Source organism: Euleptes europaea, chromosome 12 (genome assembly GCF_029931775.1).
Source record: "Euleptes europaea isolate rEulEur1 chromosome 12, rEulEur1.hap1, whole genome shotgun sequence".
Classification (NCBI taxonomy): domain Eukaryota; kingdom Metazoa; phylum Chordata; class Lepidosauria; order Squamata; family Sphaerodactylidae; genus Euleptes; species Euleptes europaea.
In genome coordinates this window covers 6565217-6581938 of record NC_079323.1, presented here as the reverse complement: position 1 = coordinate 6581938, position 16722 = coordinate 6565217, and the positions used below count along the sequence as shown (strand labels likewise).

Here is a 16722-nt window from a genome sequence, read left to right as displayed (position 1 = left end):
TAGGGTTGCCAGCCTCCAGGTACTGTTTTATCCTCATGCAAGGTTGCCAATCTCCAGGTACTAGCTGGAGATCTGCCATTATAACTGATCTCCAGCCGATAGAGAAAATCACCTGGAGAAAATGGCCACTTTGGCTATTGGGCTCTATGGCATTGAAGTCCCCTCCAAACCCTGCCCTCCTCAGGCTACGCCCCAAAAACCTCCTGCCAGTGGCAAAGAGGGACCTGGCAGCCCTATTTTTAAACCATCCTTCAGTACAATTTGATGAAGCTCTAGGTGCTCTGGGAGCCAGGTCTGGCCCAGGAATCTTAGTTGGCCATCCTTGGTCCAAGACCCTGAAGGTCCCTTCAAACTCTATGAGTCTATGATTCTGTGGAGCAGAGTAGCTCTCATATTTCTTGGGCCAATAGGACAGTTCCACTATACATGTTTAATAAACCGCTAAGTGGCCGTGTTTTGCTGTTAGACATGGCTTTGCGTTTCTAACTAGGCCTCGTTTCTTGTTCGCTTTGCGGTTAATTATCGGCCTTATCCTCTTTCCGGTGTGCCTTTCACTTCCTCCGTTACCTACATCGGGGCTGGGAAAGCCAGACAGAAGAGTGCTAACTGCAGGACTAAGGAGCACGAGATTAACTGGTCCCGAGGGAAGCTTATATTACTAGCTGCAGACTCCTTATGGTTCACAGAGACACTGGAAATGTAGAAAAGTGATTGTTGTCCCCCAGCCCAGAGCAAACAGTGTAGGGCAGGAAGATGTTCCAGATAGATTTTGGATGGCCTTTTGTAGGGCTGCCAACCTCCAGGTGGTTAAATCCCAAAATCAGCAGTATATAGCTAATAAATAGTGCACTATAGCAGCTAAATAGTATATATTGTACATAAACAGTACACAGAACTGTGCATATATGGTACCTAAACAACAATACTAATGACAAAGTCAAATCCTTGTGTGAAGTACATATAGTTCATTCCAATACTTTCTTCTGATTAAGCTTGCAAGTATAAATCTTGCTCTGGTCTCATCCAAAGTAGTGATATGTTGTCTTGAACCCATTGATGTGGTTCCTAAGACCCATAAGTGTGGTTCCTGGACAGGGATCCGGTAATCACCTGTTTCGAATTTTTCTTCATCAGGATTCACAACCATTATGTGTCCATGGACTACACTGTTGCTAGTTCACATGCTGGATTCGAACTCACAAGTTCTCATTCCCTCCAGATGGTGGCTGGAGATCTCCCACTATTACAGCTCATCTCCTGGATGGTCCAGGCTAGCCCAATTTTGTCAGAAGCTACGCCGGGTTGGCTCTGGTTAGTATTTGGATAGGAGACCACCAAGGAAGTCCAGGGTTGCTACGCAGAGGCAGATAATGGCAAACCACCTCTGTAATGTCTTTTGCCCTGACCTGGATGGCCCAGGCTAGCCTGATCTTGGAAGCTAAGCAGGGCCAGCCTTGGATGGGAGACCACCAACGAAGTCCTGGGTTGCTACACAGAGGCAGGCAATGGCAAACCAGCTCTGAACGTCTCTTGCCTTGACCTGGATGGCCCTGGGTACTCCAATATTGTCAGCTCTCGGAGGCTAAGCAGGGCCGGCCCTGGTAAGTACTTGGATGGGAGACCACTAAGGAAGTCTAGGGTTGCCACACAGAGGCAGGCAAGGGCAAACCACTTCTGTTCATCTCTTGCCTCAAAAACCTTGTAGGATCACCATTAGTCGACTGCGGCTTGACCGCACAAAGCTGAGTGTTGGTTTTGTTTGCAAAATTCTGAGGGACAGTTAAAGGTTGTGATTGAGAACTGTAAGTGGTTCAGAGTGAAATTGGTTCAGTATTTACTAGTCTTAAGGGGGGGAAGTGAATCTGGTTTCCAACCATTGTCTCCCAGCTCAAAATGTTGGTGCACTGGTGCTACCAGTGAATTGATGGTTGGATTCACCTGCCCTGCAGTCACTCCTCAGTACCAGCCGTGGCGGAGAGCTGATTGGAAATTCAACCACATTCAAGCAGCAAACCCTGGGAGTAAATAACTTGTGACTTAATTCTGAGTTGACCTTCGTAAGATTTCTCCCTCTACCACTGTGAAATTACAGTGAGAGAAGGAGAGAGAGAAAGCCAAGAACAGGAAAGGGTTTTAGATCTGAATGTGGGACGACAACTGCATGAACATCGGCGGGAAACAGTCAATAGAATTGACCCAACTACAGAAAAGATACCAAACAAAAGAATGCTTAGTCAGGTGATCCGGTCATGAAGTTCACAGCAATCTACAAGAGTTTCATTGAGAGTCAAAGCTTAACGCTTAAGAAGTTCTGTGCATGCGCCTGGAGACAACCAGTGTGGTGTAGTGGTTAAGAGCGGTGGTTTGGAGTGGTGGACTCTGATCTGGAGAACCGGGTTTCATTCCCCACTGCTCCACAGGAGCGGTGGAGGCTCATCTGGTGAACTGGGTTGGTTTCCCCACTCCTACACCTGAAGCCAGCTGGGTGACCTTGGACTAGTCACACTCTCTCAGCCTCACCTACCTCACAGGGTGTCTGTTGTGGGGAGGGGAAGGGAAGATGCTTGCAAGCCGGTTTGACTGTCCCGTAAGTGGTAGAGAAAGTTGGCATATAAAAACCAACTCTTCTTCTTCTTCTGGAAAAGCTGGCTTTGAAGTTCACAGTTCCACATTGATCAGCAAGTTTCATTGAGAGCAAGGGGCTAACATCCCCGAACTCATATGCATACGCCTCCGACCACTTGAACATGGATCGTGCATGTTCCGACTATCAGTTTACATCCCAAGCCAGAGTAAATTGTGGGGGGTTAAGCTAAGATGATGCTCAATTGATAATGCAGCTAAACATTGTGATGACAGAGAAATGTAGGGTTCCTTGATTAATACTCTGGGAGACCCTGAACACAGAGTAAACATTATTTCCTGGGAACGGAGCAATAAACTCCTAAGAATTTAGGTGGAGAGGAGATAGATTTTCCTTTATAGAGACAAATGGATAGGCTGGTGATTATTATTTGCCCACCTGCCAGGAAGGGATAAGATAGATGGCTGTTGGATATCCCGAGTTGAGCCGTAAAAGGCTGTGGGGGGGCATGGCACCTTGATTTGATTGGAGCAGGATGCAAGTCAGCCTATGTGGGGGCCTGAAACCCAATTTTGGGACAGCTGAAAGTGAAACCCTCCCAGCTGGGACTGGAAGGGTTAAAAGGTGTGACGCACTGTGAGAAAGTGCACAAGCCAAGAAATGGCACGAGGTCCACCTTTCGACTAGCCTCTGTTTCAAATGTCCAGGGGGCTTGTGTCTGTTCGGCAAGAGGAAATTCCAAGGTAACACCGGTGACTGCACAACTTAGTCTCGTGTTTTCATTCCCTTTCTTAGTTTTGTAAAAATACCTGGAGATTTTGGGGGTGCAGTCTGAGGAGGGCGGGGTTTGGGGAGGGGAGGGACTTCAAGGCCATAGAGCCCAATTGCCAAAGTGGCCATTTTCTCCTGGGGAACTGATTTCTATCACCTGGGCCATTTATGCATGGCCAATTTTGATGCTCGCTCAAAGCTCTTTTTTTTTAATGCGACTTTAAAAATGCCTATTCACAGTCCCGACGCCCCCCACTCACCTGCTCCTTCGTTCCTGTTTGCATAGCTATTTGCATGTGCATAGCTAACGCGCCACTGTTATTTTGCATGGTTTCTTGAGGGGATTCTTCAGGGCAAATACCAAAGGTTGCGTTAAATGGGCTCTTAAGTAATGCGAAGCAGGTATGCGCCGGCTTCGCACTCACTTCCAGAATGACAGTTCAGTATGAAAAATTCAAAAAAATATGCAGGGCAATTCAGCCTGGAATGTGCAGCTAATTACCATGCATAAATGCCCCTGGAGATCAGTTGTAATAGCGGGGGATCTCCAGCAACCACCTGGAGGTTTGCAACCCTACTGACTGTAGAACCTTTGAAAATGACTCCAGGTTGGCTTTCCCAAGCTGCCCTGCTCGGCCAGTTAGGTGGTTGCTTTTTGGTTTTGTACTATTATTAGTCGCCCTGACTGATTTTTCACTCCATGGAAAGATGTCATTTAATAATGAAGTCCTCATAAGGGCCGTGAAGGAGAAACAACCCAGCTGCAGGTTAATCAAGCCAGGATGAGGTTAATCTGACGGATAAAAGGCGCCTTCTATTTTATTTTATTTTTTTAAAGGAGGACCGTTCAGAAAAGATGATTTAAAAATGGAGACGGTTCTTTGCATGACCCTTTAAGACTGCTTAAGCTCATGCACACACATACTCAATTACGCTCTCGGCCCGCACAAGCCTGTTCTCGGTCAGGGACACCACAACTAATAGTTTTGTTCAAGAGAGAAAGCTCGGCCGTCTGGAAATCATCTCTTCCTAATGGGTAGATGATTCCGTATGGTTGCAGATGCCGGGAGACGGCGAGAAAGCGTATCGGGCGGATGGCCCCAGCTGCCGCTACCTCGTCGTGCCATATGGATAAACACAAGAACCGTTCTGTGTTGTGTACTGCGAGGGAAACGTTTACCTGAACAGGTGCCACCCCACAGGGGAGGCTCAACGTCACAGGCTCCCAGCAAGCTCCAGCCGGTGCCTTTCTCGCGCATTGATCTTCTCCTAATGGGAGCATTACCCTGATTTCATGTGCTTTTTGGTCAGTAGTTTAAGGAGGCGCGATGATAATTGATAGCTCACAAAGCAATAGATGGATGAGGAACAGCAATAAGCATCAGCAAGCTTGTCATCACTTTGTGGACAAAGGGTAGGGTTGCCAACCTTAGAGAGGCCGTGGCTCAGGAGTAAGTCATCTTCTTGGCGTGCAGAAGGTCCCAGGTTCAATCCCCAGCATCTCCAGTTAAAGGGACTGGGCAAGTAGGTGATGTGAAAGACTTCTGCCTGAGGCCTTGGAGAGCTGCTGCCGGTCTGAATAGACAATACTGACTTTGATGGACCAAGGGTCTGATTCAGTATAAGGCAGTTTCATGTGTTCATGTGTTCATGGTAGGTGTTGGCTGGAGATCTCCTGCTATTACAACTGTTCTCCAGACAATAGAAATCAGTTCCCCTGGGAAAAATGGCTGCTGTGGCAATAGGACTCTATGGCATTGAAGTCCCTCCCCTCTCCAAACCCTGCCCTTCTCAGACTCCACCCCCAAAATCTCCAGGTATTTCCCAGTCCAGAGCTGGCAACCCTAACAAAGGGCATTCTGAGATCATGTGCTGACTGTCCACATGGGCACACAAAGCTGCCTTATACTGAATCAAACCACTGATTCATAAAGTTTAGTATTGTCTACTCAGACTGGCAGCTGCTCTTCAGAGACTCAGGAGGAGGTCTTTCACATGACCTTGTCCTATAAACTGGAGATGCCAGGAATTGAACCTGGGACCTTCTGCATGTCGAGCAGATGCTCTCCCGCAGAGCCACGGCAAAGGATGAGCACTTATGCTCAAAGGTACACTGACATGCCAGTAAACCACTCGGAAAATCCCTTCCTGGGAAACAATTACACATCTACGGGTGGAAATATGTATTCCAAATTTGATTTCACCTAGTGGCACGACATAAATCTTTGTGGAAATAATATAGAGGTTTTCTCACAGCTTCTGTTGCATAGCTCCTTTTCTTCTTGCTGGAGCCACTGCTATTAGAGGCGCAATCAAGAGTTAATGTCTGAATTATGATATAAACATTTAAAGCCTTAAATATTCTGGGACCTTCCACAACAAAGTCCATATGAGGAAGGATGTCTTTGCAGAGAGACGCCAAATGAGTGTCTGTTAGGAGCAGGGCCTTCTCGGTGGTTGCCCAGCATTTTGGAATTCCCTTCCTGTGGAAGTTTGAGTAGCTCCATTGCATTTATCTTTCCAGAGATGAGTAATGTCGCTTTTCTCCCTGTGTTGGGCTTTTCATGTTAACCTTTATGTTTCTTTCAAATTCTGTGTCTTTTGAATCGGGTGCACTTCGTGATGGCTGTTAACCTGTCGGCTTTAAATTGATGGTTTTATGGAGTTCAAATTTTGCTTTATGGCCACTCGGCATTGTTTATTGTTATTGATTAGAAGGGTTTTTGGTTTTCATTAGGATTTTGATTTGATTCATCAGGTAAAAACAGCTTCGAATACTTGAGTAATAAATTCAGCAAGCAAAAAAAATAAAACAAAAGTAATGAGGCCTTTCCTCTGGGTGGACTGCTGAATTCTCTTCCATCAGCCAGTCCTTGGGAGCCTGTGAACCTTTTAGCTTGGAAACAGCTGGAAAGCAGATAGACTTAAGCTCATTCCTGAGCCTGGCCGCGGCCGGGGATGGCATGGCTGCGGCAGCTCTGCAGTACCCTCAAAGACGCTTCCCGGCCTCCGCAAAGCTCAAAAAGGCTTTTTAAAAAATGAAAAAGTGGAAATGGGGAAAATAGCCCCATTGAAAACAGCGATGCTGTGCCAAGAAAAACCTGGCGCAGCGACGCTGTTGCTGGAGGGGGTGGTACCCGGGCTGGAGGGGCTTAGGAAGCTGACTAAAGTCTGCTCCGCCCCTGGGAACGCCCCCACCATGCCGACGCCGCACTTCTGGGATTTAGGTCCCAGAGAGGCTGTGGCGTTGGAGAAGCACCGTTGCAGCTCCGGGGCACCGAGGTGCTGATGGAATCGCCCCCACCGCCAGCGTAAGTGACTCTTATTCATGATAAGCGGGCACTTACGCTGGCGGCGGGGTTACGCTGCCTCCGCTCCACTTTCAGCGTGGTCCTCAGGAATGGGCTGTTATTTTTATACAAGCCAGCGTGGTGTAGTGGTTAAGAGCGGTTGTTAGGGCGGTGCATATTGATAAACCCGAACCGAAAATAAGCTGCAAAGAAGCCATGTTGGCAAATTTCAGGTTCGGGTTTACCGAATTCCAAAATTCACTTCTAATAGTGAATTCCAGGTGAATTGATGTTTATCAGCTGGAGATAAATTGTAATAGCAGGAGATCTCCAGCTAGTACCTGGAGGTTGGCAACCCTAAGTAGACCTGTCTGTCGAGGACAAGGACTGGGAAAACCCCAAATAGTTATTTCTTGTCTCTTTTCCCCCCATCATGCCTGTTTCTCTTGACAGCCTGCTAGGGCTGTTCCATCTTCGCCGCCTCCATCTTTCCTCCTCTCGCTCGGTATAATAATAATCATAGCCTTTCCATAACACGTTCTTTCATTTTTCAGCTCCTTGCAGTCGGCCCTGCTAATATCTGTGGGCTAAAGGGACCTGCTGACTGATGTATGAGAGCTGGGGGGGTTCCTTCGGAAATGGAGCAGCGCTTTTTCCACCCATGTGTGTTATGACACTGGCCAGTCCCGACGTCTGTCGGTGACCCCAGAAATTCCTGCCCTTTCTTTCTGCGGAATAAATTTTGTCAGGCTCTCCTCTGCTCCCCCACCCCTAACCCACAGCCCGGCTCTAATTTGTGTCCAACTGCTAGGGGCCGTGGATGATTTACAGTCTGTTTTTGAAATCGTGTATCAAAAGTGTGAGACTTTATTGCACCCAGCGACAGTCCTATTACTGCCAAAAAGAGGCCACAATCCGCTGCAAGGTTAAGAGCACTTAAACCAGTTGGGCTTAAAAATCCGGAGGAGGAGGAGGAGGAGGAGGAGAAGAAGAAGAAGAAGAATAGGTTTTTATATGACAGATTTCTCTACCACTTCAGGAAGAATCAAACCGGCTTACAGTCACCTTCCCCTCCCCACAACAGACACCCTGTGAGGGAGGTGGGGTTGAGAGAGCTGTGACCAGCCCAAGGTCATCCAGCTAGCTGGAACACAGGCAGGATGGTGCTGCTGCAGTCGTTTCATTTGTGGGCTTCCTAGAGGCACCTGGTTGGCCACTGTGTGAACAGACTGCTGGACTTGATGGGCCTTGGTCCATCAAGGGCCTTTCTTATGTTCTTATGTTCTAGCTTCATGTGGAGGAGTGGGGAAACCAACCCAGCTCACCAGATTAGGCTGCGCCGCTCATGTGGAGGAGTGCAGAATCAAACCTGGTTCTCTGGATCACTGCTCCAAGCCACTGTTCTTAACCACTATACCACGCTGGCTCTCACACCAGCCGTGTAATGCTTTTTATTAGGGGGAACTAATATAGCACAGAATACCAGCCAAACCTTTAAGTTCTCCAGAATTTAATTTGCACAGCCGTCAGATCTGCAGTGGCCAACCAGAATCCCTGCTGGTTACATAGGATTGCCAGCTCTGGGTTGGGAAATACCTGGAGATTTTGGGGGTGGAGCCTGGGGAGGGCGGAGGTTAGCTAGGGGAGGGACCTCAGCGGGATATAATGCCACAGAGTCCACCTTCCAAAGCGGACGTTTTCTGCAGGCGAACCGATCTCTGCTGCCTGGAGATCAGTTGTAATCCCAGGATATCACCAGCCACCACCTGGAGGTTGGCAACCCTGTGGCTACAAGCCTCATCTGGCCCCGCCCACTTTCTAAAAACACGTGGCCGGCTCCAGGATAGGTTTTGATGGGTGCTCAGCTGCCTATTGGCACCGTGCTGGGGGCTCCTGACTTAGACGGACACCGAAGGCTAGAATTTGATTAAAACACAGTGTTTATTTATGGCTGATTTAAATGATTTGTGAGTGATCTGACAGTCTATCTATGTCGCCTGCCAAGCGGAGCAGTTAGGCAGTAAGGATGGGGGGGTAGCACAACTCAATCGGGCTATTGGAGAACGCACATGTGCAAAAAGTCAGTTGCACGGTGTGGCTTGATTAGGAAGGAATGCAGTGAAGCAATGTGAGGAACAGCCCCGTCTGAGTGGACAAGCTGTCACATAAACACATGAAGCTGCCTCATACTGAAACAGACCTTTGGGCCATCGAAGTCAGTATTGTCTACTCAGACTGGCAGCAGCTCTCAGGCGGAGGTCTTTCACATCGCCTACTTGCCTGGTCCCTTTAACTGGAGATGCCGGGGGTTGAACCTGGGACCTTCTGCTTGGAAAGCAGATGCTCTACCACTGAGCCACCACTCCTCCCCAACTGTTGAACCAATCACTGAAAAATCAGCTTCTTGTTCACGACCAGTGGACGGGGCGTGAGCCGAACCTGCAAGCGTTCAAGCGTCTCTATTTCATGCCAAGACTTTTCGACGTTTCAAAACTTCCACCCTTGTCTTGCGTGCCGCATGTGCCATGCGACTGCATGGTGTGATTGATTGGCAAAATGCGCACATGTGACAAATGGAATGTGTCCAGAGGAGGGCAACAAAGATGGTGAGGGATCTGGAGACCAAGTCCTATGAGGAAAGGTTGAAGGAGCTGGGTACGTTTATCCTGAAGAGGAGAAGACTGAGAGGGGATATGCTAACTAACCATCTTCAAGTACTTGAAGGGCTGTCATATAGAGGATGGTGCCGAGTTGTTTTCTGTTGCCCCAGAAGGTCGGATCAGAACCAACAGGTTGAAATTAAATCAAAAGAGTTTCCGTATAGACATTAGGAAGAATTTCCTAACAGAGCGGTTCCTCAGTGGAGGAAGGTGGTAAGCTTCCTCGGGAGGTGGTAAGCTCTCCTTCCCTGGAGGTTTTTAAGCAGAGGCTAGATGGCCATCTGTCAGCAGTACTGATTCTGTGACCTTAGGCAGATCATGAGAGGGAGGGCATCTTGGCCATCTTTTGGGTATGGAGTAGGTAGGGGTCACTGGGGGTGTGCGGGGGGAGGTAGTTATGAATTTCTTGCATTGTGCAGGGGGTTGGTCTAGTTGACCCTGGTGGTCCCTTCCAACTCTTTGATTCTATTCTATGCTTCTATGAAATGGAAATGCATGGTGGAATTCTCATGCCGATTTGAACACTTGGAGGAAGGTCTTTCCTGAGCTTGGGGTTCAATAGAAATCAACACCTGTTTCTCCAGAAATGAGAGCAATGCTTGTTAAAAGCACATTTCCTCGCCTGCGTCTCATAGTAGGGTCTTTATCGTGCCTACTTGTTCAGAGGGCTAGAGAAGACGAAACAGGGGGGAAATGTAAAAGCGCGCACCAGATACAGAGATGATACAAAATTACGGTACATTCAAATGTGTCTTCTTTGTAACTTTTATCTGACCTTTGAAGTACCATTGGTTAAATCTTTTTATCTTTTTTTTTTCCCAGAGCAAGAGAATGAGTGAGTTCATGTGTGCTGGGAAAGAAGCTATTTCAAAAGACAATGAGTTAGAAAAAAATACCAAAGTTTCAGGTTAGATAAGGAAGGACTGAGCCCCGATGAAAGCTTGTTTCCCCGAGTAGGCTTTCAAATCCCGCTGCTGAGATAAGAAAGATCAAAGTGTTTAAACACGCTGATCCACGACTCAGGGAAATGTAGTGCTAGCGAGGCAGAACAGCTGCAGAAGGGCTGGAACGTCTAAACTTGCAGCGGGGGTTTAATGGCTCCATTGGAGCAATTAATTGCTCCATCAAGTAGGTGCAGAGGAGAGCGAGGAGGATGATCCGGGACCTGGAGACCAAGCCCTGCGAGGAAAGGCCCAGGGACTTGGGAATGTTCAGTCTGGAGGAGAGGAGGTTGAGGGGGGACAGGATTGCTCTCTTTCAGTATTTGAAAGGCTGTCAGAGGAGGGCAGGGAGCCGTTCCTGTTGGCAGCAGAGGAGAGGACTTGCAATAATGGGTTTCAATTACTAGTTGGATATTAGGAAAAATATTTTTTAAAGTAAGAGTCGTTCAGCAGTGGAACTGGCTGCCAAAGAAGGTGGTGAGCTCCCCTTCACTGGCAGTCTACAAGCAGTGGCTGGGTGAACACTTGTCAAGGATGCTCTAGACTGATCTTGCATTCAGCAAGGGGTTGGACAAGATGGCCTGTATGGCCCCGTCCAACTCTATGATTCAAAGTATTTGAAGGGCTGTCACTTAGAGGAGGGCAGGGAGCCGTCCCTGTTGGCAGCAGAGGCTAGGACTCACAATAATGGGTTTAAATTGCTGGTGGAAAGGTACCACCTGGACATTAGGGGGGGGAATTTATAGTAAGAGCTGTTCGACAGTGGAATCCGCTACCTAGGGAGGTGGTGAGCTCCCCCCCCCCACTGGCAATCTTTAAGCAGAGGCTGGACAAGCACTTGTCAGGGATGCTCTAGGCTGATCCTGCATTAAGGTTGGACTACATGGCCTATATGACCCCTTCCAACTCTGTGATTCTATGATGGGATGAAGATGCACAAAATGCAGGTTTGGAGGAAGACCTGGGGCTTCTCTGCAAACAATTATCGATGACCAGCCAAACACAGTCAGGCTGAATTTTCTGTCTTCCGATAAAGAATTAATTGGCGGCAGCGGTGGGGAGAGGGGTGTCAGTATATATGGGAGAAATAAGAGAGAGAGGTAAAGGACCCTTCTGCTTTTATTCAATTTGCATCTCCCCGAATAAAGATCCTGTCAATTTGCCGAGGATTAGAGCGCTTGCCTTCAGCTCTCCTTGAGACCCATTAAATGGTGAAATGAGGGGGAATCGCTCATAATCACAACAGTAATGCTGTTTGTACAGTGGGGGGGGGGGTGTACGTTCATGCGGTGGTTGCTGGGGGAGCCAGAACAGCAAAGCAATTGGACAATGCTTGGATCTAGTAGGTAATGCACATAGTGCTCTATATACACTCTGGATTGGGTGCAGCTGAGGATTTCCTTGGACAGAAAGGGGGAAGAATTTTGCCGATTGTCCCCCTCTGCTGCAGAGGTCCAGCTCCTTCCTCAGCTTCATTTTCGGGGGCATTTTATGGTCTAGCAGAATGCAGTTGACAAGGAAGTCCATGGACAGCAATCCCTTCCATCGGTGAAAATCACCACTGGTTCCAAACCTGAGCATGACCAGTGGTGTGTGGTGTATACACAATTCATGGATAAAACAAGTAATTATATGTAACTTTCGTATCATGCTTGTATGTTTAGGGCTGTTTAGCTTGGAAAGGAGGCAGTTAAGGGAAGATATGATAGAGGTCTATAAAATTATGCATGGTTTGGAGAGAGTGGACAGGGAGAAGCTTTTCTCCCTCTCTCATTATACAAGAAACGTGGAGTCATCTGCTGAAGCTGGAGGGTGAGAGATTCAAAACAGATAAGAGGAAGTATTTCTTCACCCAACGCATAGTTAAATTGTGGAACTCCCTGCCCCAGGATGTGGTGATGGCTGCCAACTTGGAAGGCTTGAAGAGGGGAGTGGACATGTTCATGGAGGATAGGGCTATCCGTGGCTACTAGTCAAAATGAATACTAGTCATGCTGCGCACCTATTCTCTCTAGTATCAGAGGAGAATGCCTATTATATTGGGTGCAGTGGAACGCAGGCAGGATGGTGCTGGTACAGTCGTCTTCCTTGTGGGCTTCCTAGAAGCACCTGGTTGGCCACTGTGTGAACAGACTGCTGGACTTGATGGGCCCTGGTCTGATCCAGAATGGCTTTTCTTATGTTATGTTCTATGTTCAGTGAATCCACTTCCGTTATTGCAGTAATCCTTACGACTGTTCAGTAGGGTAGGCTGATATTATTATAGTGTGTGGGGGGGACACACTTGGAACCAAACAAAATGGCGGCTTGTCTAAAGACGGCCAGGTTTTTGAGCAGAGACTTGAACCAGGGACTTCCTGAATGACGGCGCACAGCACCCTACTGGCACCTGCTGAGATGAAGCTACTACCCTGATCCTTCCTTTTTTATCGATTCCACCCCGGTTTTGTTGATGTTCCTGCAGGCTATTTTGCGCTTTTATGTTCTTCCCATCTGGTAACAATAAGCAGATAATTGTCCTTCCTTGCTTTAAAAAAAATAAAAAAAATAAAACAAGCATTTTAAAACTCTTTATGTTAGATGCTGGCTCTGGAAAGATAAATGCAGGAGATTATTACGTGCTTAAATTGTGTGCCTTTGGCTAAAGAGACGGTTGTGCTTGATACTGAGTTTATCGTTGAAAAAGTTTTATATAAAAAAGATTCAACACTGTTGCAAGACTATATATATATATATATATATATATATATATATATATATATAACTTACAAGAACATCTGTTCTGTAGATAGAACAATAGTCTGTTCATACTTGGATTCCTTCCCCTTTCCTAAAGAGAACATTGTAGTAATGTCTGAATACTGCTTTACAAGATGTTCAAAGCACTTTGCATACATTGGTCTCAATCCAGCTACAGTTATTATAAGAACAGGCATGCTGGATCAGACCAATGGCCCCTCTGGAATACAGGCTACATATAAAAATATCAGTTATAAAATGCTTATACACAGTTGAGACAGAATCAATGTAAATGACCAATGATAGACCAGACATGTTTTGGCCTTAATCTTGAGGAGGGAGGGGTTTGGAAATGGACTTCAATGTCATAATTGCCAAAATGGCCATTTTCTCCAGGAGAACTGATCTCTATCGGCTGGAGGTCAGTTGTAATAGCAGGAGATCTCCGGCTAGTACCTGGAGGTTGGCCATCCTAGGGGAGGGCAGGGTTGCAAGCTCTGGGTTGAGAAATGCCTGAAGATTTTGGGGGTGGAGCCCAAGGAGGGTGGGGTTTGGAGAGGGGAGGGGCTTCAATGGGGTATAATGCTTAGTGTCCACCTCCCAAAGGAGCCATGTTCTCCAGGGGAACTGATTTCTGTCACCTGGAGATCAGTTGTAGTAGCAGGAGCTCTTCAGCTCCCACCTGGAGGTTGGCAACTCTACTTCACAGTGTTCCTCAGAAGGTGCTCTTGATGAACTTCACACAACTTACTGGGCTCCTCTCAGCCAAGAGCAAGCAATTCCTCCTATTTCCTCCATCGGCCACATCTGAACGAGGCAGGAATTCGTCGCAAAATGTCTGGTGTCATGCAGAGTTAGCTTTCGATAAGGTTTGGGGGAGTTTAAGTGACGCCGTCTAATGATTTATGACTCTTTGAATCTTGCCGCTTCCGTAATTAATATCTCTGGATGCTTCCTGTTCGGAGGAGCGTTAATCATAATAATGCAAATGGAAGTCTTCTGGCGGCTTCATGTTGAGTCAGAAAGGTTCAATATTCAATACCCTTCTCGGTGGAGCATTCTCATTGTACGGGTGGATGAGTGTGCGCCAGAGGTAAAATCACTGAATTAATAGGAACGAGAATAAAAAAGATGCCTGGCTTCTAGCCCCACATTTTCCCCGTCTCGTTATATGGCTATGACGGTTCAGCCTTTTAAACCAAAAATAAATTATCGCAATGCATTTGCTAATTATATTGCACCCGAGTCTTGTGTAGTGGAAATTACACCAATGATGGATTTGAAATGAAGTGTCTCCATGCTTATTTGCACTGTTTCAGAAAGAGCAGTGTGTGCTACGGTTGCCAGGTCTCCTGCTGTAGCAGCATCCCATTATAGAGACCTCCCGTCAACTGGATTTTTACCACCCCTAGAGTATCCCATAACTAGGGTTGCCAACCTGCAGGTATATCAATCAATAATTTATTTGCAGTCACAGACCATCAAATAAAGCGAATATACATAGTTAAATAGTATAGGGTAAAACAAATACAAAATGGATTAAAATGGTTAAAAATGGCAAATTACCAAGATACATAGCTATTTAATATCAAAACAAATAATAAATATGGGTAAAATTACAGTGCTTGATCATATCCGAAGCTTACAGAGGATAAAACTAGAAAGAAAAATACATAAATAAACATGCATTAAATCTGTAGGATCAAACTGTATTCATTCTCCATTTCCTTGACTATTGTAGGTTCTTAAGCAATCTCTGCCTGGTTTTAATTGCTAGCCATGCAAAACCAGGTACTAGCTGGAAATCTCCTGCTATTACAACTGATCTCCAGCCGATAGAGATCAGTTCACCTGGTCAAATCAAATGAGGTTTATTTATGGTCAAAGACCAGTAACTGTTGACAAGTTCACCTGGAGAAAATGGCCGCTTTGACAATTGGAGTCTGTGGCATTGAAGTCCCTCCCCAAACTCCACCCTCCTCAGGCTCCGCCCCAAAAACCTCCCGCCGGTGGCGAAGGACCTGGCAACCCTACCATAACATAACTTCCAGTTTTCACAGGATGTGAGATCAGCACGCTAGCGCAATGCTGACACGCTAATCCCTGCCTCTTAAATTCTCTCATGGATCGCTGGCTAAGGCGTGGCAACTCTGTGTCTGGCCCCGGCAGTCATGATAAAACCAAGGGGCCTCCAAGATCATCAGTAGAATTGACAACTGTTTTTGCTGGCGGGGCACTTATACTGTTAAAAGTTGCACGATAGGATTGGCATCTCATTTAGTATTTCGGATCCCAGGGATGGGAAAGGTCATGCTACCTGTTGCATTTCTGCCTAGATATTCGGAAGAATTTTCTAACAGTTAGAGTGGTTCCTCAGTGGAACAGGCTTCCTCGGGAGGTGGTGAGCTCTCCTTCCCTGGAGGTTTTTAAGCAGAGGCTAGATGGCCATCTGTCAGCAAGGCTGCTTCTATGACCTTAAGCAGATGATGAGAGGGAGGGCATCTTGGCCATCTTCTGGGCATGGAGTAGGGGTTATTGGGGGAGGGGAGGTAGTTGTGAATTTCCTGCATTGTACAGGGGGTTGGACTAGATGAGCCTGGTGGTCCCTTCCAAATCTATGATTCTGTGATTCTTTTCTTTTTGTAAGGAAGAACAGATATAACAAAATAAGGGGAAGTCAGGAGGCGAAGGCCCTTGATTCACTGAAACCATGTTAGTACAGCTGGGGACCAGAGCTGATAGTTGGGCCCATCTGGTGGGTGTACAAGAACATCAGATAATGATCCTTAGGAATGCTTCCAGGCCGGACTTGCCCACTGGCTGCTGGAAGACATGTCTATTTTTACTTTTTTTTCATAATTCTTTGCCTGGATAGTCAAATGACTCAATCCCTAACAATTATGTCTTTGCAAAAAGGAGATGCTGGCATTATGGAGACTGTGAACTTGACTGGGTGTCTCAGGCTGAGTTTTAAGAGCTGCTTCACACTTAGGATGTGTGAAACAGCCCTTAAAACGGAAATTATGAATGCCACCAAGTCATCTTTGCATACACGGGTGTCATACAGTTACATTCAACAGGCTGCCGTAATTGCCTGCGGATCCATGACGGACATGCCTTCGTGTGATGTGTGAAGAAGCCCTGGTTCTCTCCTGATAGTGTACCTTAAAGGACCAAGATAATTTAATTTCGAAGAAGAAGAGTTGGTTTTTATACCCCACTTTTCTCTACCTTAAGGAGTCTCAAAGCAGCTTACAATCGCCTTCCCTTCCTCTGCCCACAACAGGCACCTTGCAAGGTAGGTGGGGCTGAGAGAGCTGGGAGAGAACTGTGACTGAGCCAAGGTCACTCAGCAGGCTTCATGTGGATAATCAAACCCAGTTCTCCAGATTAGAGTCTGCCACTCTTAACCACTACACTGTGCTGATGAGTTACCCCAACACCCTTTCTCACGCACAAATGTTGTCTTTTCTAAGGATGGTGAAAGCATAGATTTTTCTACTCTCTAAATGCCCCGTGGCTCACGACCTGAGTTCGATCTCGACAGAAGTTGATTTCAGATAGCCGGCTCAAGGTTGACTCAGCCTTCCATCCTTCCGAGGTCTGTAAAATGAGTCCCCAGCTTGTTGGGGGTAAAGGGAAGATGACTGGGGAAGGCACTGGCAAACCAACCCCTAAAAAAACTCTGCCAAGTAAACATCGGGATGTGACGTCACCCCATGGGTCAGGAATTACCC

At 46.9% G+C, this 16722-nt stretch overlaps 1 protein-coding gene and 1 non-coding gene across 2 annotated transcripts in view; one reads left to right on the top strand and one right to left on the bottom strand.

The window, feature by feature from the left end:
- TENM4 (teneurin transmembrane protein 4) overlaps positions 1-16722 on the top strand; it is a 450745-nt gene that overhangs the window by 24421 nt on the left and 409602 nt on the right. The window lies entirely within an intron of this gene.
- On the bottom strand, positions 8940-9011 carry TRNAG-UCC (transfer RNA glycine (anticodon UCC)). Its single transcript has one exon. It is a non-coding gene; the product is annotated as a tRNA-Gly (tRNA).